This window comes from Vitis vinifera, chromosome 19, assembly GCF_030704535.1.
Source record: "Vitis vinifera cultivar Pinot Noir 40024 chromosome 19, ASM3070453v1".
NCBI classification, from domain to species: Eukaryota; Viridiplantae; Streptophyta; class Magnoliopsida; order Vitales; family Vitaceae; genus Vitis; species Vitis vinifera.
The window spans coordinates 11,410,925-11,438,222 of NC_081823.1; the positions used below are offsets into that span (position 1 = coordinate 11,410,925).

The following is a 27,298-nucleotide window of genomic DNA, read 5'->3' on the forward strand; positions in this document are numbered from 1 at the left end:
TATAAGTTGTTCAACCTATTAAATTCTATTAGGCTTGTGTAACAGTATTTAGATCATAACATCTTTCCCTAAGCCCGTATTTTATTAAATATATAATTAAAATTGTTGTGTTTGCAATTTTAATGAAATCTAGCATTGGATACTTAACTACATCCCCACAAAACGACAAAAAATGGTGGCGATTTCATGGAGGCTAACCATTCACCTGCCTTTAGTCAAGGATACCCTAGATTTCAACAGTAAAGTAATTATCTCAATCAAAACACAAAATTTAGTTTTCTAAACAATTATTGTTCTTGGAAAACATGCAAGGAACTTAAGCATCATAAAGTACTTAAGCAATCCTAGTTGGACGTTCAGTATCTTTTCATTAATTGGTTTTTCTCTTTTTGTGCCAACGTCTACTCTCTCTCTCTCTCAAGCCTGCTAGCGTAAGTGGTAGGCACCTCTTTTATGTTTTAAATTAATTGAATACTTGATCTTATTCCACCATTCTTTTGGGTCTAACCCAAAAATACATTTACCATGCCTCCTTTTCATGTCCTTGACTTACTCAAAAGCTCATAAGTCCCATTGGATATGATGTACTGAGTTTTAGATTTTGAAGTAAAATTATCAACATTGTCTAGCATATATACTAATAGGTTATACTCTTTTTAACAATTTAAATTGTTTTTGTTAATAGATTATATGGATGTTTTAACACTCAGAGAAATTGAAATGAAGCCAAATATGCAGAAAAAAGAAATGGTTGTGACCAATAGTTATATTTATTCTCTTTAATTTTTAGGGATAGAGTATCAACAATCCTTGTGATGAGTTAATAATGCTGAGAAAAGTCAATGACTACACAATGTAGCTTAAAACCAAATATGTCATCAAAGAAGACATCAATAATAACCCCACACAATGATATGTTGTATAATTCATTACTTGTATCAAACACAAATTTCCTTCAATGTGTGTCTATGAATAAAAGAGAGTTCTTGGTTTATATTTGACATACACGCTATATAGGCCATGCTAATAATAGCAATTGATAATAAGAATCTCAACACTGAAGTCCACGTAGAATCAGGTGTGCACCATATTGGGGTTGCATAGTTAGGATACTGAAAGAAGCATGAGTATAGGATGGCGAAAGTTCAAATGAGAAGTGTTATAAGATCATTGCCAAAGCTATTTTTGCCTCCATCATTGCAAAATTTTGTCCAATGCATACCCGAGGACCCCAACCAAATGGGAAAAATGAAACTTGGTTTTTTGTTGCCTTCAAAACTCCTTCTGCAAACCTCTCTGGATTAAACTCCTTTGCATCATCCCCCAAAATTTCATGATCATGGTGAACTAGGATGGTGGACAACAAGACCTGCACTCCAGCTGGAAAACACATGTCTCCCACTTGAGTGTCCTTATAAACAACTCTAGGAAGCATTGCTACTAGTGGGTATAACCTAAGAACCTTATGAAAAATCATGGTGGCCTGTGGTAGAGAAACTTTAGAAGTTGTTGCATGAGAATTCTTACTAAAATAGATTTCAAATCATTATGAAGGACACTGAAGAATAAAGCAATTTCTTAAAATAGTGATGCAGAAGAGAAAATGTTCTAAATCATGCATGACAAAATATCAAGTATGCAAAGGACATTGCATATCCCATGGACATAATAACTTAAGAACCTCATGAAAAATCATCATAATCTAGCAAAGAAATTTGAAATCATGGCATGAGAACCCGTTCCTGAGCTACTAAGTGAAAGCCAATGTTTAGTATAAGATATAAAAACTCAAGAGAAATGTGTTTTCAATTTTACTTCAATTATGGGTGGGGGGGGGGGGGGGGGGGGGACCAGAGTACTATACGATTTTAGTGAGAATCACTAAACTGAAGATTGGACTAAGTACTCACAATTTTTAGGTGATTTAATCCATCAACTTCCCATTTTTTATTCCCAAAAACCTGTAAAACCTCTTCTCTTGCATGAGCTTGCCAGTTTGGATGCTCGCTTAGCAGGGCCATTGTCCATACAAGCAAAACTGAGGTTGTCTTTTGGCCAGCAAGATAGATAGAATAGCTTACACTCTTCAATGACATCTTTGACACTCATTCCAATCTTCTTGTTATTTTGATGTTCTTGAATTTCTCTAAAATTGGATTCCATTAGTATACCTAATAAGTCACTATTAGCAGTTTTGCCAGCCTTCATTGCCTTCTCTCTTTTGTTAATGATACCCCTCAACAATGCATATACTTCTTTGCTTATTTGCTTCATCCTCCTGTTCATCTTTGTGGGTAAAAACCTATGCGCATGTTAGTAATTCTAGTAAATAAAACATCACATGAAACACACAGACATTAATTCTTATTTTCATCCATGCCTTCTACTTCTCCATTAATTTTTTGAAGCTTGTATAAGGCTTCAAAGGTAGAAACTATCAAGACAATAACTAATGGTTTCATCTACACATGTGTTGCAGTGGTATCTCATCATCTTGATATAATATCCTGTGAACATAAGATTAAGGATACTAAACATCAATTAGTGAAACATACTACTTTCTAAGTGTTATACAAAAGAAGTAATTGACTAAAAGGGAATGAAATGATCTCAGAGTTGTAAATCTAACATCTCTTATGCTAAACCTTGAAAAGTAATCCATTTTAAACATAAATTCCCTTCGAACATAAATTCCCTTCAACCTTGTTAACCAAACACACACTTGAGCACTGTGAAACTTTCAACCTATGAAGCGAAATTTGTGTTAGCATCATTTGTAGGTCATGAAATTTGTTCAAGAAACTTAGTTTACCACACAAGAGACTGATAAAGATCTATATGAATATAAAATCAACAATTACCTTATGAGAAAAATCTAGTTCTCCATGATGGTGTTGAGTTTTGAATTTTGCCTTAGTATATGCTGGAATTTGAATTTTGAAGTTAAATTTTACAGTTGGAGTCTTGCACAAAATCTGCAACATCCAAATATTTTCTTGTTTTTATTTGGTCAAGATTTGGTTTCTATTTTATAGGAAATAGTTGTTCATCATCTAGTAGCTTGATTTTATGCCATTATAATGTTATTTCAGTTACAAGCTCATGTATAAATTCAGCACTCTTCATCAATAAAATGTGTGTTCCAACAGTCCAAAAATATATATTCTGCATAAGTGTTTTAATCTAAGATCAACAGATGGAAGCCAACAATGCATGCCCCTACGATTCAAAGTATATTAAATTGAGCACCTTTCCTATGATTCAAAGGTTGCATGCCCTCTCAACAATTGAACCCAACAAGAGCACTCAAGTTGTGCATGTCTATAACATCTTAATTGCACTTTTCCCTACCACTATAATAGCATATCCCTTGGGTCACTCACCATGCACTGTCACGCCCCAAAACCCACTCCAAGGGCATGACGATCTTTTCACACCTCAAGCCCAAGGGGTCAAAGTGAAAATGACACAAGCATTCATGTTGTAACTGAAAATTTACCAATTACCAAATTCCTATTCAAGATAGTAGGACAAAATTCTAAAATCTCCAAGTATCAACATTAAAAAAAACTAATATATCAACCAAGGTGTTATTGTCCAAATAACTTCAAACTCAAAGTAATTCAAACTAGAATTAAGTTTTAACATTTAAACAATGTCCAAAATAAAGAGAGTTTAAACAAATGTCCTAATAAAGCCAAATTTCCTTCCTAACGGTCACTCCTTGCCCAAACTGAGGTTGACTGAAAGATTATCAACAAAGGGGGATGAGCTCAAAGCCCAATAAGGAACATTAATACAATTTCATGGATCAAACATTTTCAATTATGCTTGCAAATAAGAGATATAACATATACTTATTTTCATAAAAAAAATTTGAGTTCAAAATGGTAATACATTCAAACTTTTCAACAAAATTTTCTCATATCCATTTCAAAACAATTTCTAATCAAGCCAAATCAAATATATTCAAAATATCTTTACTCTAGTTATCGTATGACAAATGGTACCCAATTAGGAGGGACTTCACAATTGAGTAACTAGTTTCAAATTTGTTCCATTTAAGGTGAACAAACCCAAATGTCAACAATTATAACCCGTTGACTCGGGCCATAGCATCAACTATTATAACCCGTTGACTAGGATCATATAATATCAACTATTATAACCCGTTGACTAGGCCCGAAAATGTCAACAATTATAACCTGTTGACTAGGACCATATAATCTAGAGTCAAATACTTTATTTCATTAATTCAAACTTACAAAACAAAACATCGTATCTCCTCAATTTTTCATTTTTCATAAACAAAGAAAATACTCAAATATACTTTCCATACAAAACATATATTTGATCCATGCTTAAATATAAAAATAATATTTTTACACATTTCAAAATACAATATAAAAAGAAAATTATTTTCTTTTACAAAAATCTATATTAATTTCCCTTACATTGAAGAAACACTCAAAATCTTGAAGTATTTAACTTTGAAGGATTTCCTCCTCACTTAACATAATATCATACACAATATTGATTATTGATTATTTATCTAAATGTATAAATTTGACAATCCTAAAAATATTTTATTTAGCATTAGGGATCCTAATTAATTTCTTATGTTAATATTATTACCATCCACTATTATTTTCAACTTCCTAAACAATAATTTATTTCTCTTTTCTAACTTATCTAAATTAGATATTTTAAGAATATTTATTTGCATTAAACTATTATTACTATTATTTAAATCTCCTATTGAAACTTAACAAATACCCCATGCAATTCTATTTTTGTTCCCAACAACTCCATTCATTATCATTATTTCTTTTATTATTATTATTAATTTCAATACCCAACAACACCTTAATCTATTTCTCTTCCAAGCCATCAACGTCCTTTTCTTCCTCATTGTTTACCAAAATACTATTTACTTCCTTTCCTAGGTCAACGTGTTGGCCATTTCTTGGGTTTTTTTTTTCTTTCAACATGCCAAATCCTTCCTACTAACACACTTCTTTCATCAAAATTTTTTTCTCCTCTCTAAAGTCAAAACTTTTAACCTCCATACTCACAAATTTTATATAATTTTCACATCCGAAACTATGTATATTTGTCTAGATCTATTCGTTTGAGTAATCAAAATTTGTCGATCTCCATTAATAAATCAAACCATGTTCATAAATTTTTAATATTTTTTATCTAGAAATTAATTAAACGAACTCTAATCAAAATCGAGATATTTCAAATAATATCTAAAGTGTTCAAAACTAATTAACGAATATAAAATATTAATTTAAAGATTAAAAGTCTTACTTGAAAAATTGATCTTCAAACCCTGAACCTCCAAATCTTCAATTGTCTGCTCTCTAATCTTTCTGATCTCTGTGTAAAAGGGTTTTTTGAATAGCGAGGATGGAAAAAAAATCTAATTTATACCTAAGGGTTTTAAATACCAAAAGACTTTTTTAACCTTATTAAATTACTTAATTAATTATTAATTTTTAAATTACGATTTTACCCCTAAATTGGGTTTGGGGCATTACATGCACACTATTCCCATTCTTGCAAAGGTTGAGCTCCTAAGAAAACTTATTCCAATTATTTGGATAGGATTTGTTAGGTAGTTTCCTATTTCTTTCTATATATTTGACTTATTTTTGTAGGTTTCCTACAATTATATATATATAGAGGATATTTTCTCTTCTTTTCTCTATGAACGAATATATGACTGGGTAAAATTAAGCTACAGGTTTCTTAATGGTATCAAAGCCAACTTCTGATTACTAGGAATAATGATTAAAATAACAATGATAGGTGCTTCCAATTATGATAACAACTTGAAGGAGGCAGAAAGAAAACCTATCCCTCATTAGAATTTTGTGACCAATGGTCATGGTCACTCTTCTTAGCTAATTACCTCTCACAAATTAACTTAATGGAGAAAATTATCTTTAATGGTCTCAATTTGTCAAACCTTTCATTTGTGGGCATGGACAAATTGAATATTTTATTAGAGCAACATCAATACCACAAGGAACAATTCTCATCGAGACATAGGAAGTAGAGAATGCCATGATTATGTCATGGCTGATCAACTCAATGGAACTCAAGATTAGGAAGACAAACATGTTCATGCCCATAACTAGAGAGATCTAGGAGGTTACAAAGGAAACCTATTACAACTTGATAACTTGCCCAGGTCCACAAGATAGTCATACAAATAAAATACCAAGCAAGGTAATATGAATGTAATTTGGTACTATAATACACTCAAAACCCTTTGGTAAGAACTTAATTTGTTCTATGATTATGAATAACATTGTGCACAAGATAGTGAAATATTCTAAAAGATGATTAAGAAAGATCGAGTATTTGCATTCCTAGTGGGGTTTAAATAATAAATTAGATGAGGTTTAAAGTAGAATTCTTAGTTGTGAATAATTCTAGCAAAATCTGATACCTCTTTACTTAACACTACCCTAGCTATAAAAAACAGTAAGCTTCACATTTCGACCAATGATCCAAAATTCAAAAGGATCCATAGAAGGCCCTAGTGTGACCATCATCTCCTCTCAATGCTTCCAGAATTCAAAATATCCATTGACAAGTGATTAACCATCATCTTTTCCAAATGCATCCTTAGATGTCATATACCTAAAGGTGTTCAAATTCATAAGATATTGACTAAGTCTAGATATTAAGAAGAAGTTATATCATCCTCTACCATTAGAAAGAAGAAGATACATTATCCTTTACTAGTGAAAGCACATATGCCATCATCTCAACAAATCAAGCATGCGTGCAAATCTATCTTCTTGGTCTTTTAATTGTGGTCGAGAAAATATTAAGGAAGTACTTAATTTGAAGCATCTCTTCATCATCTATAATGGTTGTAGTTTCCAATCCAATAATTGTACTCCTTTGAAAGTGGTACAAATTATTCTTCCTTATTCCTTGCATCACCACAAGTTTACTCGGCATAACTTTCAAAATCCCATCTTTTATAGTGACAATATTGAACCCTATGGGTTCTAATTCTCCCATTGAGATGAGACACTTATTCATACTAGGAACATACCAAACATCACTCAAAATTTTAGTTGATTCATCATGAGTCTTCAAATGGATGGTATCTATTATTGTTATCTCACAAGCATTATCATTCCCCATGTAAACAACTCTATCTTATAGTTCTTCAAAGCAAGAAAACCACTCCTTGTAGGAATGCATGTGAAGGTGGACCCAATATCCAAAATCCATTCATCTAAGTTATAAAACAAGGATAAGCAAACCAAAGCAAAGTTTAACCCATCTTCTCCAAACTTAGCCACACAAGCATCAAATACTATCTCTTTTTTATTCTTCTTTTGTAGCTTAGGACAATCATTATTCTGACACTACCAAAATTAAGTATAGTTGATCCATTTATATTTACTTTTGCGACAGATTTAAGCTGACGCAAATTTCTAACACACCTATTCCACCGCAAATTGAATTATCCGTCGCTTATATGTAACTATTTACCAACGGTAATTGCAATAACAAATACCTGTTGGAAAAAATATTATTGCAAGGGATTTAAACTATTGCAAATGTTCAACTAATATACTTTGTCACAAAAGCAATTTACCTGTTTTTTTTTTATTTTTAAAAAAGTGAAATTTCATAAATAATTTTTTCTAAGAAAATTACTACTCACTAAAATAGTTTTATTATAGTGGATAATAATACCACACATAATTTGTTCCAAAAATAATTGTTGTCTTATGAATATAAAATCTTTTCACCATAGTTGTATGATAAATACGATCTAGCTAGTGACAAAACAATTTTATGATTATTTTTTTAGGTTCATACAATATTTACATTTTTTTAATCATAATAGTTTTAACATTTTAATATTTTTTAACTACTTTTTATTGTCCATTTTAGAAAAAAATAAATTAAAAATTATTGATATATATATGTGTGTGTGTGTGTATTTGTATGTATGTGTGTTTGTGTGTATGTATGTATGTATGTATGTATGTATATATGTATGATATAATTTATGATATCGAATAATAATATTTAAAATTTAAAAATACAATTTATAGAGATTTATCTAATTTGAATGTATTCAATAACATAAAAAAATGATAGTACATGTATAAGTATTTTTATTTTAAAATGTTGATAATTTTATTTATAAATTTATATTTATTCTATATTTAATTATTATACAAAATACACATGAATCATAATTAATTAATTTATATATATATATATACATTAATTTATGCATGTATAATTTATATATAATATGTATTTATGTATAGATAATATTTATAATATAAATGCATAAGGATAGAATATTTACATTTATGAATCTTATATGCATTCTTTATATTGCACATAACAAAGTTGACTTGGTGGCACAGTTGCTTTCTTTCAAACTTGAGGTCAAGGGTTCAATCTCGAGAAACAACATCCAAGCCAATATCCAAAACTAGCAAGGAGAGGGGTGTTCAAGATGCTCCATGTGAATGTAATGAAATCGAAATTTCATGACAACCTAAAATATTTTATTATTTACATTTCTCAGCCAACTTAATCCATTGGTAATAGTGATAGTCTAAATCCATTGGATAGTTTTTCACTAAATATTTTTTATTGGCAGCAGAAAATTCCCATCGATAGACTTTTTGCCTACACTCCTTTCCTTAACTACCATGCAACGGGATTATCGGTTGGTAAATGTTTATTTAGACCATGTATATCAGTCGAGGAAAGTCAAATTTCTTGTAGTGTGATGACCCTTGTCATGAAAAAGGACACATTCATCTTTTGCAAGTATACATTTAAATTAAGAATTGTCTCATTTTCTAGGTTTTCAACTTTGAGATTAGGCATTAACTGTTAAAGCTTCCAATGATATATCTCTATGATTGTTTTGGTCCTTCTTCCTTTATTCAGAGCTTAGCAAAGTGGAATGCACAACATCAAAAGTAATCTTATCCTTACCATAAAGTAAGGTGATGGTAAGATTTTCTTACACATCAAGAAGCAAATTCACTAACAATAAGGCCTTATTCTCATCTTCAATGATCTAATCTAAATTCAAAAAATTTGCTCTGATTCTATCAAATTCATGCATATGATCATTCATAGACATATCTAGTTGATACTAGAAGCAAATAAGTTTTTTCTTCAAATATAGTTGATTTTCTAGACCTTTTTTCTTATACTTGTCCTCCAATGTCTTCCATAAATGTTTTTGTGGATATCTCTTTCATAATGGAATAATTTTAAGCTTTAACAAGATATAAGTGGATGGAACTATAAAATTGACAATTGATCCCTTACCCATTCTTTATCATTCATGTTTTCAGGTTTTTCTTCCAAAACAATATCTAATTCCTATTGACATATCTAATTAATGCCTCTTGCTACCACATTCCAAAAGTACTAGTCCTATCAAATTTCTCTATTACAAATTTTGCATTAGTAACTAGAGTTTTAACTAACGAAATTTTTACCTTTTCTTTTAACTAGTGCAATAACAAATAACCTTGAACTATCCTTGAAACCAACCTTGGATAGAACTAAGGCTCTTATACCATTTTTTTGTGCTTTAACATAATCCCACAAGACTTCCAAAAGTACCAAATAAAATACAAACTAAACTAGTCCATAATATAAAGATAAATAGCAAGAGAAATAAAAATAAAAGAGGGTACACAATATTTATGAGGTTTAGTAAGGATGTCTTACCTATATCATTGGACAATGATGATCAACCCACTAATCTTCAAATCAAAATTACAAAATCAAGTTGGGAAAGCTTGTCTCACAAAGTGGCTGCAACTACAAAGATTGACTGAAGCTACTTTAACAACTTTGCTAAAGTCATTCTCACACTACTATGATGAAAGGACTTAGACTCATTTATAGAACCTAAATAAGTCCCCGAGCCTTGACAAAACTAATTCATAATTCCTATGGGACAAGGACTCCTAACATATAACAAATTATGAAATCATAATCCTTATAGGACAAGGATCCCTAAAATATATTAAACTCTTAATTGAGCTAAAAGCCAATACCTAATAGAGAACCCACACCATATTTGCCATAACTCTACTAAGTAGCTAGTTGTTAAGCAGAATTATCACTTTCAAAAGTTAAATAAGCATTTCTTTTTCCTTCCCTTTCCATTTTTCTTATCATCCAAACAACAACAATAAAAAATTTAGTGTTACTTTTGTTGCTTCGCTACTTGTTCTCTCAACTTGCTTGCTTGCGAATGACCTCCATAATCAAAGTAAATGGAGAAATAATGTGGAGTTCCAAGATATAGGTAGAAAAGAGTGGACAAAACCCTAGATCTACAAAATAGCTAGCAATTTTGTCTCTAGATCTCTCATTGTCGTGGTAATGGCCATTGAAGATGTCATCACTGAGAAGATCACAAAGTGAAGAAGGCATGATTGAGGGTTGGTAGAGTAGAGAGTTAAGGTAGAAAATAGCAAAGATAGGATTTTGACGTTTTTAGAATTTGTAAATAAAAAATAAATACAATCCACAAATCACTTTCAGAACATGATTTTACCTGACCATGCAAAATACATTTTTTGTTATGTGGATTGTACTTGACGTTCTTGAAAACATTGAATGCATTTTGGATTGACTACTAAACATGACCTTAGTAATTAAATTAGCATATTGATAAACTATTAAGAGGCTCTTATCAATTTGGTCAACTCTTAGAAAAGTGTTGTTGAGAACACTAAATACAATCTATATAAAAAAAAATTTGAAACATGAATTTACTTGACCATACCAAACGCATTATTTTTTATTTGGATCATGTTCAGTATTTTCAAAAACACTAAATACGTGCAATTTGATTGACTACTGAACATGAACTTAGTAATTAAATTAGAAATTTCAAATGAATTAATGTCTTCTATTTTGCAAGCAAGTCAAGATTTTATGTTTTCTACTAAAATTTTGAATGCATCACTAAAAGTAACATCACCACTTTCTAGTTATAAAGGTTTAAGAAGATATTTTTTATAAACACATATAGTTGTTTGCTTTCATGTCAAGATACCAAATACTTTTTCCAAAATTTTTTCCTTTTTATGCAAATAATAAAGTGGGGTTTTTTCTTGATTCATTTTTTTAACATAGTTTTCCATTCTACATTGTTAATATACCAACACTTTTCATTTTTTCTTGAATTTTGGACGTTCCTTCATTGTTTGATGAACTATTTCCTTAGCCACAACCATGATGACCATGATTATTTTGGCTTTCCCTCTTGTTGATATATTAAACTATGTTGACAATTTTCTTTTATTTATATATTGAGTCTGATAATCATACTTCCAAGGGTCATATTGATGTCATTCAACTTCAAGCTACTTTTGAGTTAACTATATTACAAGGTATATGTGCAACATTAGGTTGAATTAGGGCACAAGTAATGGGTACCACATGTATGCTAGGTGAAATTTTAGAGTTTTGTTTTGTTTTGTTTTTTTTTGTTTTTGTCAAGGTTAAGGATTTGAGTAACTAAAGCCTCAATAAAGTCTTTGAGGTATCCATTAAGGAGCACAAGGAGTGTTGCATGGGGGCGTGGAAGAAGAATGTAAGTTACGTGTATCTTGTTTTTAGATTTAGTAGATTGTTTATGGTTGATAGACTATTCATGGATTTTTACACCCAAAAGGTTTTAAGCAGTTTTTTCATGTTATATTTTGTGTCATATGTTTGATTAATTATTCTTATTCAAGGAATTGATGAAAACTTAATTATAATTGATATAGCTAGGTGTTTAGGAATGTTTCTATTTAAAGTGCTTTTAATTGAATTATTTTTTTAGAAGCATTTTTTAAAGAATCTCCTCTCAAGCACTTCTCCAAAAAGCATTACAAGTGATTTTTTAACTTTTTAAAGAATGCTTTCTAAGTTTTTCCAAGCGTATAGTTTTTCTCTAAAAGCGTTTTTTTTTAATACTATAAGCATTTTCTAAAAGTACTACTAAATGGACTCTTAATTTTTGAGGATATTTCACTTAGATAGCCCATTCATCCCTCTCTCTATATAGTTTTGTGTCTCAAGATAAAAAGCTTTCTCCTTTATTTTAACATAATCTTTGTTTGAAGAATTGTTCTAATTTTTACTTGACTTTTGTTTTTAATATGTCTTCCTAGGCTTTTAATGATCCCATAAATTGGTCAATGACTATAGAATCCAAATATTTAGGCTTTTCAATAACAAAAAAATAAAAGATGAAAACTTTTTTTTTAGTTACACAAATACCATTAAACGTTCAACATTTATTTTTACTTAATTTACATATGTCAATATTTTTGAAAAATAATAAAAGATTCTCTTATATTTAAACTTTAAAATTCACTTTTAAAAGTATGAAATTGAACTTTTTTTTAATAAAAAAAACCTTATCAACACTTTTATATTTATTTGTGATATTTCTGGCTGCACTTAAAATCATTTCAAAGGTGTCTACTTCTATTTCTTAATAAATGAGCTTAAAAGCTTTCTTGTCTTTCTTTCTTATATCTTCAAAAAGTCTATTTAATTTTGGGATAGATTGGTTTTAGCTCCTTGTAGTTTTTCTCTACAATCTCTTATATATCTTGCAACCAAATAAAATATTTGTCTTGATATTCAAATCATCAAAATTGTTAAAACTATCTTTATTGAGTTAAGCAACTTAATTGAATTATACGTCTTTTGAAAAATAAAATAAAATAAAAATCTTATTATGCACATAAATTTTGTGAAAGTCCTGCAACATACAGGGGTAGGCCTTGAAGTTACAATGATAATTTATTCCACTAAAAATTTTGATCTCTACATTTATATCATTTTTATTTTTGGAGTAATAGGGATAAATGCACAAATAATAGTACTATTAAAAGAGATAAGTTGAGGAGGAAATTAAAAGAAATTTGTTGTGCTTATAAAACTTTAATTCAAGTATCATATACACAACTCCAATTACAATATGTTTAAATCACTTTTAAAAAATGAATCAAATGTAATTTTTGGAAACTTCTCGAAACTCAAATTTAGATTTCAACATGTGATTGAATGATAGGGATGATAAAAAAATAAGTAAATAAAATATATGTAATATTATTGTATATTATTAATCGCTTTCATACCATTAACATATCGATGACATCTTGCTAAGAAGAATAACCACCGAAAACAGTCCATTATAATAGTTTGTAGGTATAATAGAATGGCCAGTACACGTACATATGAGGTACCATATTTTTTAAGAAAGACAAGTCGGTTTGCAATTGATGTTAATATCTTTCCAAGGCAGAGACATCATTTTGTAGGTATAATTGAATTAGTTAAACTTAAAGCCCAATTGACATTCTTTCAAGTAAAATTATTTTTAACCTATAATGCTCAACACTTTATTATGAGAATCATAAAAGTGTTGTTGATAATATGTCATATGACCATAAAAATGTTTTTACTATTAGTAAATTATCAAAAAGGACATCAATTTTAATTACAACAAGGAAATATTATAATAAACTAATACTTTTTCATGATAAAAGAATATATAAACATCTATATTATTAACAAAAACTAAAAAATAATAGTTCTTGTGATTACAAGAAAATTTCAGAAAATATTTACAACATGATTATGATTAATAAACAAACATCAATCATAATATACTAATTTTCAAAATAAAATAAATTATTTGATTATTTATTCACTTAAAAATAATAATTTTTTATTACTACAACAAAATTTTGAAAAATACTTACAAAAAATATAGATTAATAATTAAAAATTGAATAAAAACATATTAGTTTAGTTACTAAAAAAAATTAGTAAATAAAAGCAAATGAGAAGACAAATTTTCTCAATAAAAAAAGGAGAAAATTATATTTTTTTTTCATATTAGTGTTATAATAAAACATCAACAAGATATAAGATGACTATCAATTTGATCACATTCTTGCATGATAGAACCGTCTTTCTCAACTCGTGAATCCACTCTACTCTCTTTTTTATTAAGCAGATGTAACCCTTAATCATCATCATAAGGTTTAAATTTCATATCTATTCTAACATTAATCATTATTAAGTTGTAAAAACCATCAAAGTAATAACAATGTTGACTTATTTTTTAAGAGGAAAAACTATGCATTTCTCATATTGTTCCACATCTATTCTTCAAAAAGGCAAATGTTCAATTGTTTTCCTCAAATATGTCTATGGTTAAATATTTCCTTCTTACCTCTTGGTAAACTACTCCATCGAAATCTAGAAGATGATAACACTCACCCTCTAAGGGCCTAATTATATATCCGCTCATTTAAGGATAACCAATATTGAGTAAATAATCTTTACCAACAAAACAAAAACAAAAAATTATATAAGTGTGGACCCCGCATTTTCGCTCAATGCATTCCCACTCGATGGCTTGACTCGCTCTTTTATTTATTTGGTGAAAATTTGATTTTTCAAAAAAATACTTGGAGTCACCACTTATTTTTGTTTTATTTTTTACAGGGAAAAAAATAAGAAAGAAAACCCTAAGTATGACTCCTTATTTGGAAAAGACAGTCTATGGAAAACCAAAGTCGGGTCCGGGGATCAGGTTACCTATTGGGAATGTACGGTGGTGAGCCGTAGCACCCCTCTAAGTCCCTAAAAATGGGTCTCTACTAAATAAGGTGAAGCGAGTGTGGCAATTGATAAGGAAATCAATGGATACCAATGAAATGATCAAATAATAAAACGAATTACGCATAAGAACAAGCAAAGTGGAAGTGAGATTGTACCTTAGCAGCAAGTAATAGTGCGCTATCATGGAAACAAGGGTAGCTCAAATATAAAATTATCACATGCATATCAAAGAGCAAGACAAAGATCAAACAACATTCATTAAGCATAACAGTTGGCAATTAGAAGAGAAAACTCATGTAGGGCCCCCACCAAAGCCCAATTTATCTTACATGAATTAGTTCCACAAATTTCATTATTTTGTAATTATGAAAATTTAATGTTCATGCTTATTTAAAAAATCAAGGAAAATGAAAAAAAATTATTTTAAAATCAAAGAAAATTTGAGAAAAGTGCCTACCTGAAAGGAAATGTAACAAGTTTATTTAAAAATGAGATTTTTAGCAACTTAAAACCCTAATGAATGATGAAAAGTGGTAGAATTTAAAAAATATTTGAAAATTGGAGTGAAATTAAAATTATTTGAATGAAAACTAGAGTTTTGAAATTTATTTGAAAATTGAAGTCTTGAAAATTATTTGAAAATTGGAGTTTTGAAAATTAAATTTAAGAATTGGAATTTTGGAAATTAAATTTAAAAGAAATTGGAATTTTGAAAATTATTTGAGAATTGGAGTTTTGAAAGTTAAATTTAAGAATTGGAGTTTTGGAAATTAAATTTGAAAGAAATTGGAGTTTAAAAAATTATTTGAAAATTGGAGTTTTGAAAATTCAATTTAAGAATTGGAGTTTTGGAAATTAAATTTAAGAATTTGAATTTTGGAAATTAAATTTGAAATAAATTGGAATTTTAAAAATTATTTGAGAATTGGAGTTTTGAAAATTAAATTTAGGAATTGGAGTTTTGGAAATTAAATTTGAAAGAAATTAGAGTTTTGAAAATTACTTTTAAGAATTGGAGTTTTGGAAATTAAATTTAAGAATTGAAATTTTGAAAATTAAATTTGAAAGAAATTGGAATTTTTAAAATTATTTGAGAATTGGAGTTTCAAAAATTAAATTTTGACGTATGAGGATAAAAAAAAAACAAAAAACAAAAAAACAAAGAGGACGGTACATGGTTAGTGGAATTCGCATGCCAAAGGTGGCCATGCAATGTGTGCACCGGGGATGGAATATCTTATAAAATAATAATAATAATAATAAAACAATCTCAACCTTACATGCTTTAATACTATTTACACATGAAATTCCATCACCACTATGCAACAACAATTCTTAAAATAACGTATTTAGTGAACTTTGGAAAATCTTATAACATAGTAATAATAATAATAATAATATAAAAGAAAATAACATACCTCAAAGAATTGGTAATGATGTTATCAATTTAATGATGGTTGCGTCTGAGGCTGATGAGAACATGTGAGTGCTTCTCTTGTGCGTGCTAGAGATGCCTCAAAGTGGGTGCCACTGAGAGTTGACTATCTAACCTGTATTTCATTACATAGCATGAAGGGATTTAACATACCAAAAGCAAATAGAATTCTCACAATAGGGAATAATAGACACAAAAGTGACCACATTTGGCTACATATTGGCTTGGAGCATTTACTGGAACATTTTAAAGGCTTCACTAGACTTCTGTATACTTCTGGTTCTGACCATAGGCAGAGATCATAGAGTTCCAGATAACAACTTTCTTTTCTGCTGCAGAATCAAACAAGTCTGGCAATAAACAAATTCCTACCACCAACATACATTGAAATTAAAGTAGGCATCAAAAATTCATCAGAAGAAAATCCATCAATTACCCTTATACAATTCTTAAAATATGGCCAATAACGACCAATATTTCTTATTTTATCAAGGATCTCCCTAAACTATGAATCACTTGATTTTATAATATCTATAGCTATAAGACAAACACCATCTAATATAATCTCAAACCATTTAGAAATAAATTCATTGGAGTGCTAAAATCTTTCTTAGGTTATCATGTTGCCAAGTCTATGACCTATTATAGTGAGAAATATTGCTAAAGCCTCTATTAAGGGAATATCTAAACCTTCTCTTAGACCATGTCTTTTAATAAGTGTTTCTAATAATTAATGCATACATGTTTTTCCATCCTAAATTGCTCAAAACTCTAATTTCGAAAAAGTTCTACAAGGTTTTTATTTTTTTATTTTTTTATTTTTTTTGTAGTTAGTAAGTGTTACAGGTACACCAATTGATAAAAATCATTTCACCATTGCTTTCATCTTTAATATTATGATTGCAACTATTATTATAATTAGAAAACATATATACAAAAAATAAAAATAAGAAATACATTAAAAAAAAACCAATAATGTATATTTTATGTTAATATAGCCTAAACTTATGCATGTTTACTAAAATAAAAGGATTTTTTATTTAAAAATTTATTTGAACATGACAATTCAAGAGTAGTAGTAGTATGCAAAATAATAGCACTGAAAAGTAATAAGAGCATAAATACATGTAATCATATAATTCTATTTTTCCAATAATAATAATAATCTAGCTCATGTGGATCACCCTAGGATAGGACTCCTCCCATAACACCCCTATTTTCAATCCATTTCTATTCTTAATAGTTTGACTAAACAAAATTTTAAATTCAAAAGTGTTGTGTTGAGAAATCAAATACATTATAAAGCTCATCTAATTAACAACTTGATTGAAACAAAATTTTAGATTTGAAAGTGTTGTGTTGCAAAATCAAATACATTATAAAGCTCATCTAATGCTCACAACTTTTAGAGAAAGAAACAATTAAATATACCATGTGATAGGCATATTTGTCTTCCTCACTCCAAAATTTCACTCAATACCAACATACAAATCTAATTTAAAACAATATTAGGTAAGAAAATATATTTCAACATTAGAATAAGAAATAACTCAGATAGTCAAACATGTTTCTACTTATGTCTTGCAATTTGATCAATTGAGTTTTTTAATGCAAGAAACATCTCATTATTTTCCTTGACAACTTGAATAACTATGACTTTCATATACAACTTAAGGTCATTCTTCACTACAAGCATGCCACATATAACTTTTATTACTTTAACAATGTTACAACTAGACTTATCTACTCTAGATGTAACTTTAAAAATGGGCTCTAACTGTATAGTAAAAACATAAGATTTGGTTCCATCTCTTATCTTCTTTCTTCTTCTCTCATTTTGCCATGAAATTTATTGCCTTGGGGTTCTCTGACAAAAGTATTCAATTTATTATATTTCACGACCAAAATATAAATTAACCAAATAAACTTAGTAAATAAATAAAATTGTATCTTCAATTTATTATCCCACCATTCATTTTTAGCATTAGTGGTTTGCCTCATTGGTTCCACCTAAGGCCAATCTCTTTATGAATCAAGGCATTCCAAAGTTGTCAATCTTTTTTTAAGAGAACTTAATATATTCTTAGGTTGCTTATATTGGTAGGTTCTTCTAGTTAGATTGTTGAATACCTTTATCACATTTTTCCATCCAATTTACTAAAGTAACTATTTGGTCTATTTTTAGCCAAAATCTTAGCAACACAAACTGATGCATTAACAACAATATCATTCAATTATTATACTTTGCTTTATTTATCATTTTCTTTACCACTTGTTTGTTGTAGTGGTCGAACAATATTGCTAGACATGTAATAACAATGTAAAGAACAAAGAAGTATTAAAAGCAAATGTTCTAAATGTACTTTTATATTTTATAGTTTAGACATCTAATGAGACCCATAAAAAAGTGAATCTTAAAGAAATGGGTCAACTAGAGGAAAATGAATCTTGGAATACTGAATTGGAAAGACTCAGATTCATGGAATAAATTAATATACTATATCGTAATTTTATTAATTCTTTTCATTAGGTTGCTAAAAGTTGAAAAAGAATTCCTCATGAAATGGATTAAATAATTTCCTCATGAAAGCATCCAATCATGGCCTCATTATGAAGTACTGAATTAACTCAATGAACTTAAATATCATCTAATAAATTCTTTCATGGGTTTGTTTTTATAACTTTAATGTTACCAATATAGAAAGAAATGAAACATGTTTTAAATAATGTAAGAAACTATGGTAGAAAAGTGGAAAGATTTAAGGACAAGAGGCTTTATATGAACTTTAATATTGTTAGTAACAGAGAGGCAAATGAGATATCTCAATATTAAATTATGCATAATTAGTATAATTTTTTTAAACTAAATGAAAGGGAATTTAGGAGGAAAATAAGTAATTAGAGTATGAGATAACATGAATGGTTAAAATTGTCAATCATTAAATTTAAGATAATTGTTAATATTTCACTACATTTTCCAACTCCATGAATTAAAGCAAAGGGAGGAAATGAGTTGGATTTCTTAATAGTATTAAGTGTTGGATTGACACAAAATTAGGGTGCTAGTGGACACTTGAAATGAGGACCAAGTAACAATTGCAGATCGCATTTTGCTTATCCAACATAGTTCAAATTTGCAAAACCCACTTCTTATCTAGTACTTTTATTGAATATGAGTGTACTTTGAATTTCCTAAAGCTTACATATTTCTTCACATATTAAATCAAAGAGAAAATATTAGCGTTTTTTACAATTACAATTTATCAAGGTTTAATTCCTAAAAGTGGGAAAAAAAAGGCGAGAGGGAGAAAAAGGGAAAAGAAAAAGAAAGAAAAAACAAAAAGAAGTAAAAACTATTAAAAGGCATTAGAAGCCTAAGATGGGCATATCCATGATTTGAGGTGCAAATGAGGGTGACAATTCATGTTGGTGGATCGTGTTCGTGTTGTGTCAAAGCCTAGGTATTCTACCACATAGCTCAACCCAACCCCGACACTGCTAACAATCATGTAAAAAATATAAACCTAAATACTATATAATTATTAAACAAGTAAAACATTGTACAACCTGTTTAATCCATTTAATATTCAGGTCCTCTTATTTAATAATCAGGTTAAGTTAGGTCTTCTATATGTCTATATGATTAATGTCTCAAGAAAAGATGTTTTTGACTCAATTGACCTATCTATTTAAAAACAAATTTAAAATGAGTCAAATATGGGTCAAACGTTTTAAAAATATAATTAAGTTAATAGCGGGATTATTAAATAGGTTAATTCGGGTCAAATTCATGTTATGCAAGTTCACCAAAAAATTACTTATTTATTAAACGAGTTATGTATGTCGACACGAATTTTACCTAAACTCATTTATACTTGACCTAAACCCATGAAAAACATGTTAGGTTCATGTCGTGCGGGGAATCGTATCAAACTTTGTCATCCCTAGGTGTAAACAACTCCAAGACCCTATTTTTAAGCAGAATGTATATACTTGAGATTGCTACATTATTCAGACTAATCCACACCTACTTATTAAGGGGAAAAAAAAATAAAAGAGCACAAAGATAGGGCATAGGATGATAAGACAAGGCACAAAATGACAAGACGTAGAATGGTAGGACGTAGGATGATAAAAATCCACTTCAATTAATATTTCCATAAATCAAGAGTAATCAAATATTAAAATATTTTATTCTCCTAATTTAGGATATAATATTAATTCAAAATAAATAAGAGAAATCAAATATTAATAATATTTTATTCTTTTAATTTAAGAAATAATATTTATTTTCCTTAATTTTAGGATATTTATTATTTATTTCTTCTATAATTCACAATGCATTCTTGTATAAATTTATGAAAAGAAATAATAAAATTCATCGCTTCTATTGTCAAATTATCAAATTCTTCTTGGTATTAGAGTTAGGGGAGGAGGCTCAAACTTGGGTTTTCTCAAAAGATGGTTGAATACCCTAAAAGACTTGACCTATCCACACAAGCCATGTCTTCCTTGTCATTCAAATTCAAAAAAATAAAAAATAAAAAATCCTTAGTGTTCTAGCTTTCCACCAATATTCTTTCTAATTTGATTTCAATCAAGCTAAACACAACAAATTTTCTACTACAGGGAAATCAAATCATCCTTTAGCTTGAGGATTCGGTGTTTGAACCTTTCATCAATGTTCTAACCTTTCATTGGTGTTATTTCTAGTTTGATGTCAATCAAGTTAAACACCCCAAATTTTCTACTATGGCAAAATCAAATCATCCTCTTAGTTCATGGTGTGTTTTGCGACATCTCTTAGGTGGAGAAAGACATGCAAAAGAATTAAAGATGATGAGGAAAGCAAAAGTTTTATCCTACAATACTAATGATCAATCAATAATAACATATTTGTCACTTCATGAGCTATCATAACCATGACAGAAGACATTTTCATTATGATCCTTAGGGCAAACAACATATATGAGGTATAAACTTCTCTTCAGGAGTAATTGCTTCATGTTATAGTTGAGAAAAAAAAATAATCTCTTCAAGAATATTTAAGAGAATTAAAAAATATATATGATAATCTCGCGGCAATCAAAAGCAAATTTTAAACCAAGACAAAGTTTGTTGATTCACTCGTGGTTTAGGATAATGGAATGATTTTTTATTTTTTTTAATATACTATGCTTTTCTAGCCAATTCATAGTAACTCTTTAGGGACATAAGCAATCACTCACTACAAAAGAGATGGAAAGAAAATTTTCCTAGAGTATGCACAAGTTTTTATTTGGACAACATAGTTATGGTCATAATGGTTGAAAAGGCAGAAATTTTAATTTGAGGGGAAGAAGCTTTACACTTCCTAGTGTTACAATTTATATTTTTTTTTAAAATACTTTTATGATTTTATCAAGTTCTTGTCAAAGGATGTCTTCACCATGTTTGGAGATAAGTCGGGTGTGCATATTCATTCCCACTCCAACTTGAACGGGCATATTAAGGGAAAGAATAAAATAAGGCAAAAAGAACATAGGATGACAAAAAGTAGGATGATAAAAATCCGCTTCAATTAATATATATTTCCTTAAATCAAGAGTAATCAAATATTAAAATATTTGATTCTCCTAATTTAGGATATAATATTTATTTTAAATAAATAAAGAACAATCAAATTTTAATAATATTTTATTATCTTAATTTAGGAAATAATATTTATTTTCCTTAATTTTATGATACTTGTTATTTCTTTCTTTGTATAATTCACAATGCATTCTTGTATAAATTTTCTAAAGGAAACAACAAAATTTCATTTTCATTGCTAAATTATCAAATCCTTTACTAATGACCTTATGATTAAAATCTTGTTTGTTTGGTAAGCTATGAATTTTAATGATATTCCATCATTTCTAGGCCTCTCAAACCTTCAATTTAGTAGGGTTACAAAATATAATTTCTCAAACAACATTCTTTCCATAGTCATATCTCTAGCCTTGCTATAACCTAAGACCATCAAGGACCAAGACATAACATTCTTGTCTGCCATCTTCTCAAACAACTCAAATGTTGTATTTATCTCTCCTACCGTAACATACCCATCAAATATTATATTCCAACTAATAACATCTCTATTTGGCATTTCATCAAAAGCCTTGCTCACATTTTCTTGATCCACATGGGCATAAATCACTCTTTAGTTAGCTAATTGAGTTAATAAAATGTTATTATTTTCCTGTTTTAAGTTTAGTAATTTTAATTTTGATCTATTAATATTTAGTTTGAGTGTATTAGAGTTTTAGTCAATTAATTTAGTTAGTCACATGTTATTATTTTCATGTTTTAAGTATGGTAATTTTGGTTTTGATCTATTAATATTTAGTGTGAGCTTTCTGTAATTTTAGCTAATCAATCTAGTTAATTACATATTATTGTTTTCATATTTTCAAGTTTGTTAAACTTTGGTTTTTGATTCATCATATTTTGTTTGAGTGTTAATTTACTTTAATTGATCCTATGTTATTATCTCCAGATGTTAAGTTTGTTGGTTTTAATCCTTGATTGGTTTTTATCTTAATTCATGCACTTCTTGAATTCTAGATGTTAGTCTTGGTTAATATTTTTGTTAGTTTGATTGATTTGGAAGTCATTAATTTGTTACCTTAGTGATTGTTAGTCAAATCCTTTTTTTGAAGGCCATTGGAAACCCATGAAGTGTGGACCAGCATTTTTCACGTTCATCCCCACTCGAACAACGAGACTCGCTTTTATTTGTGCAAAATTAATTTTTGGAAAAGTTGGAGTTGCCAATTATTTTATTTTTATTTTAAATTGAAAATAAAACAAGAAAGAAAACCCTAAAAAGTGACTCCATAATTTTTGGAAAAAGTGTCTTTGAAAAACCCGAGTCTAGGTTTGGGGATCAGGTTACCAATTGGGAAAGTACCTCTAAAAGGTAGCACCCCTCTAAGCCCTATAAAGGTCTCTACTAACTACGTTGAGGAAAATATGACAATTAACTGGTTAATCATTGATACCTAAGTAGGCTAGGTGATTTTGAAAAATAGCATGCTTAACAGGAAAAACAATCATAATCATGAAGAAGATTTAGGGTGTGTACCTGGACTGCTTCTTAAGCGCTATCACAAGACATTAAAGTTAGTTCAAATAGTATATCATCCAACACATGCGTTTTATTAGAAATAATCGAACAATGAAACATGTATATCAAAACACTAAAGCACTATCAAACATAGGCATAATTCACAATGACAAGCATATTCACAGAATCTAGAAAGTGGGTGATAGGGGACATACCTGGATAACATAGATAACTCATTATACGCTTCCTCATGACATAAAGGGTTCAATAATAACTAATAAAATAAGAAATCCTAGCATGCTTAATATCTAATTAGCATAACCAAAATTATCATAGTATACAAAATCATCAATTATCACTTACATCTTGAATATAATTCCTAAAAAATAAATAGACATGATTACAACAAATAACAAGAGTGGTAGCAAAAATAAGTTTTGAAAAGATTTTCTTATGTAGGGGTTTCACCAATTCCCCAATCGATATACACGAATTTAGCCTAAAATTATCCCATTCATTTGGGACCACAAGCTTTGATTTGTGTTTTGTTCAAAACATAAATTTTTATTGAAAACCGAGAAGGATGCAAACTGATCAAGATATGGTTGCATATTTTTTATTTTTTATTTTTAAAAAAAAAAGAGATTTTGATTCTATAGACTCAAAATGAATTTTCTTTTTGAATAGATTTTTTAAAAGGGATTTTTTGAGAAAAAGTGTTTTGTTTTAAAATAAAAGAAATTAATTTTTAAAATAACAAAACATAAAAAACAAAATACCAAACAAAACAAAAGGAAACGAAATCACAAAATAAAGATTTAGACAATCATGCCAATTAAAATGGTGAGAGTAAGGCCAACCTTCATGGGTTTCTAGTAGCCTTCAAAAAAAGAATTTGACTAATAATCACTAAGGCAACGAACTAATGACTTCCTAATCAAACAAACCAACAAAAATATTATCCAAAACTAACATCTAGATTTCAAGAAACACATAATAAAAAAAGAACAATCAAGGATTAAAGTCAACAAACTTAGCATATGGAGATAATACTATAGGGTCAATTAAGGTAAATTAACATTCTAACAAAATATGATAAATCAAAGACCAAAGTTTAGCAATCTTGAAAATATGAAAACAATAACATGCAATTAACTAGATTGGCTATCCAAAATTGCTCAAAACTCGAACTAAATATTAATAGATCAAAACCAAAATATGCCATACTCAAAATATGAAAAATAATAACATGTGATTGACTAAATTAATTAACCGAAACTCTAAAAACACTAAAACTAAATATTGATGGATCAAAATTAAAATTGTCATATTTAAGACATGAAAATAATAACACGTGATTAACTAAATTAATTAACTAAAATTATAATCAACTACAAAATTGGATATAAATGGATTAAAATCAAAATTAACGAAATCGGAAAAAACACAAACACATTCAAACTAAAAATAATAATTAATACTAGATTAAATTAGAACTAAAAACATCAACATCATCTAATAAGATTGGTTAAACTATCAAATAGAAATTGCAAATACATTTAAACTAGAACAAATAAATAAATCAGCAAATTACAACTAAACTAAAATTAGAATTAAAAATATGGAATTCACTTAAGAGGATTAATCAAATAATTAAATTAAAATCATAAATGCATTCAAATTATAAAATATTAAAATTAAACTAAATTGAAATTAAGCTCTATCTAATAAGACTATTTAAACTAATGAATTAAAATCAACAAATACATTTAAGCTAAAAATAGATTAAAACCAAACCAACTAGGATTAAAAACACAAACTTTATTTGACACGATTATTTAAACTAATGAATTAAGATCAGTAAATGCATTTAAACTAAAAACAAATTAAGACCAAACTAACAAGAATAAAAAAACCCAAACTTTATTTGACACGATTATTTGAACTAACGAAATTAATATCAACAGATGCATTTAAACTAAAAACAAATTAAAATCAAACTAATTGGAATTAAAAACATAAACTTTATTGAACATGATTATTTAAACTAAAGAATTAAGATCAACAAATGCATTTAAACTAAAAACAAATTAAAATAAAACTAATTGGAATTAAAAACACAAACTTTATTTGACATGATTATTTAAACTAAAGGATTAAGATCAACAAATGCATTTAAACTAAAAACAAATTAAAATAAAACTAATTGGAATTAAAAATACAAACTTTGGTTTGACATGTTTATTTAAACTAAAGGATTAAGATCAACCACATGCATTTAAAGTAAAAACAATATAAAATCAAACTAATTGGAATAAAAAAGACAAACTTTATTTAACATGATTATTTAAACTAAAGAATTAAGATCAACAAATGCATTTAAACTAAAAACAAATTAAAATCAAACTAATTGGAATTAAAAACACAAACTTTATATAAATTATCATATAAATTAAGATAAACTAGGATGGAACTAATGAACTGCAATCACAAAAAGAAGACATCTAATTTAAGAAAAATAAAAAAAATTATACGAATTGATATTCAAAAGAATTTATCACAAAAAAATTGATTAAACTAATGAACTAAAATCTAAACTAAAAAATGCTCTATCGAAAACGAAAACTAACCAGTGTTGTGTCTGAAAAAATACTCTCTTGATGATTAAAGTGGCAGCTTGATCTCCTTCTGAAGTCCTTTGCTCTCCTCCAAAATTCCGCATGTTCTCTCTAAAAAAGTTCCCCCACATGTTCTCTCTATCTCAAAAATTCTCTTGTGCATGTCCTTTCTTTTTAACAAATATCCGCATGTTCTCTCTACCAAAAAATTCCTCACTCTAGAATTCCTGCGTGTGTCCTCTCTAAAAAAATTGCTCTTGTGTGTCGATCTCCAAAAAAATCTCCCCTCTCTTCCATTCCTTCTATTTTATTTATATAGCAGCCCACCCTATGGAATATTTTATTTCCTTTTTGGAGATGTACTTCTACCTTAAAGGAGACCCAACTTTCTAAACTTCTAATGGCACTTTCTATTTCAACTGACTTAATAAAAGAAACATGCCAACCCAATGAATGTTGTCTGATGGGCCCTTGGTCATATTCCCCTTCTCTCTTCCAACCAACAACACCTGTAACTTGTAAAGTTGCATAGAGGACTGGTTTATCTGAAAGCTTGGATGAGAATGGAGACCAAACTCCTTCTTAGATAATGTAGACCTTCAAAATTTCTGGAGAAAGATTTTGTGGATAACCAAAGTCCATGATTTCATCCAATAACTCATAAATCAGAACAAAGTTGTTACAAATAGCATCTTCATCGAATGCCACACCGAAACAAGATTTGAAAAATGCAATAGGCTCAGCAATAAACTTGAATGCACAAGTTACATTAGCATTGCTGCTAACCACAATCATTATGTACACATTGTTGATTCTCATATAAAAGAAGGAGTAACCTCCAATCTACCGCATAGGACATGTGCTAAGTTCTTTTGTTTGCATTATATGCATTCGAAAGGCATCCACCATGTTTCCCCTAACATCGTCGTGATATAGGTAATTGATGAGGACATCGCTCCGGAGATTCAAGAAATAGATAGCTGAAATAGCCACCGACATCTCCAATCTAGTGGATTCGATGCGAAACAGATCAAAGAATGGGGTTCAGATATGCGGTGATTGAGGCCTTGTTTCAACGACGTCGTTTTGATTGGGTTAGATCTCAAGCTTTGGAGATGATGAACTCAAATCTCCCAAATGAGAGTTGCAGTCAGTGCTATTGATCTTGTGTTCTAAATGCGGTGTGGGCAATAACCCTGACGGATCTATAATAGCATCTAGGGTTCCGACGCGGGTGAGGTGGAGAAAGGGACGACGATTGTGGTAGGGATTCACGATGGGGGGAGATGGGAGAGTGGTAAGAATGTTCTTACTGGAGATATCGAGGTGGGAGAGAAGAACTCGAGGGGAAGGATCGCGGTCGATGAAGGAGGTGAGGATATGGGTACCGTCCTCGACTACAACCCGGAAGGAGAAAAAGAGATTAGGTACGGAGGTCAAGTAGTAAAGGTGGAGGCAGAGGATTGGTCATGGTGTGAGATG

The 27,298-nt window shown here is 29.1% G+C and overlaps 1 pseudogene; it reads right to left on the reverse strand.

Annotated features, from left to right (window-relative positions):
* Window positions 1-1,051: 1,051 nt before the first annotated feature.
* Window positions 1,052-26,815, reverse strand: LOC100260510 (cytochrome P450 CYP72A219-like; annotated as a pseudogene).
* Between the last annotated feature and the right edge of the window lie 483 nt (window positions 26,816-27,298).